This window comes from Lontra canadensis, unplaced genomic scaffold, assembly GCF_010015895.1.
Source record: "Lontra canadensis isolate GAN:19392208 unplaced genomic scaffold, GSC_riverotter_1.0 scaffold1, whole genome shotgun sequence".
NCBI classification, from domain to species: Eukaryota; Metazoa; Chordata; class Mammalia; order Carnivora; family Mustelidae; genus Lontra; species Lontra canadensis.
The window spans coordinates 102,898,514-102,900,290 of record NW_022630995.1 but is presented as its reverse complement, the minus strand read 5'-3'; positions in this window follow the sequence as shown (position 1 = coordinate 102,900,290).

The window sequence follows — 1,777 nt, the reverse complement described above, 5'->3', positions numbered from 1 at the left end:
ATTTCATAAATAACCCATTAATTATTTAGTTGAAACTCCTAAAATCCAAATGAGGCTGATTCTACTTTGACAAAATGAAATAAAGATCGATCCAGTTTGTTAAAGTCTTATGCCTATTAGGAGTACATTCAGCTGAAACCAGAGGCTTAATCAAATAAGGTTTATTTTTCTTACTTACCAAATTTCTAGGCGGGTGAAAGTTGGTGTTGGGTCAAAGTTGGTGTTGGGTCAGCTTCTCTGCATTGACACCTGCAATCCTACCTTCTGTACAAGCCTCTAGTATGTCTATTCTACTATGTCAGCTTTCTTTTAAAAAATGTTTTTAATTAATTTTTTAAAAATTTGAATATAGTTGACACCCAATGATACATTAGTTTCAGGTGTACAACATAGTGGTTCAACAAGTTTTTATGTTATGCTATGCTCATTGCAAGGATAGTTACCATCTGTCACCATACAAAACCATTAAAATATCAGTAACTATATTCCCTATGAGTAATTTTTATTTCCATGACTTATTCCTTCCATAGCTGGAAACCATTATCTTCTACTACCCTTCACTCATTTTGCCCATCCTCGCCTTTCCTCTGGCAACCATCACTTCTCTGTATTTATGGGTCTGATTCTGCTTTTTGTTTGTTTTGATTTTCAGATTTCACATATAAGTGAAATCATATGGTATTAGTCTTTGTCTGATTTATTTCACGTAGCATAATACTCTCTATGTCCATCCTCAGCTTCCTTTTTTGACTTTTGCACCCTAGGTGGCTGCTGCAATCCCTGCCTTATGCTAATATTCAAGGTGGTAAGAAGGGAGGAAAGACTGGTACTATCTATTGCTTTTTTTCTTTTTTAATATCAGCAAACAAAATCCTTCCCAGAAACTCTCTGCTAGATTTCCCTTTTTGACTTGTGGCTCTTTGATCAGAACTTGTCACATGGCAACAAATTACTGTGAGTCTGGGAGAACAAGTGTCTAGCTTTTAGATTCTTTAATAGTTCAGAATAGGAAGGACAGTTGGGAAATGACTTTTGAGTTGGCCAAAGAGCATTGTCTGACACAATCTCTTCTCATTCCCAGTGTCCCTGAGCCTGGGAGTTTAAGTATTGAAAAGGCAGATTAACTACCATGTAGAGTTTCCTGAAGTTCTTCCAGAGTCTTGCTTCTGTATCACTGGTGTTCATTTGGACCTCCATATCACGTTTTTGTTTTTTTTTTTTTTTTAAGATTTTATTTATTTATTTGACAGACAGATCACAAGCAGGCAGAGAGGCAGGCAGAGAGAGAGAGGGGAAAGCAGACTCCCTGCTGAGCAGATAACCGATGCAGGGCTCAATCCAGGACCCTGAGATCATGACCTGAGCCAAAGGCAGGGGCTTAACCCACTGAGCCACCCAGGTGTCCCCATATCATGTTTCTTGAACTATTTCCTTCTTTTTATTTTTTTATAAACATATAATGTATTATTAGCCCCAGGAGTACAGGTCTGTGAATCGCCAGGTTTACACACTTTACAGCACTCACGATAGCACATACCCTCCCCATTGTCCATAACCCAACCACCTCTCCCAACCCACCCCCCCGCAATCAACCCTCAGTTTGTTTTGTGAGATTAAGAGTCTCTTATGGTTTGTCTCCCTCCCGATCCTATCTTGTTTCATTTATTATTTTCCTACCCCCAAGTCCCCCACATTGCATCTCCACTTCCTCATATCAGGGAGATCATATGATAGTTGTCTTTCTCTGATTGACTTATTTCCCTCTAGTTCCATTCAC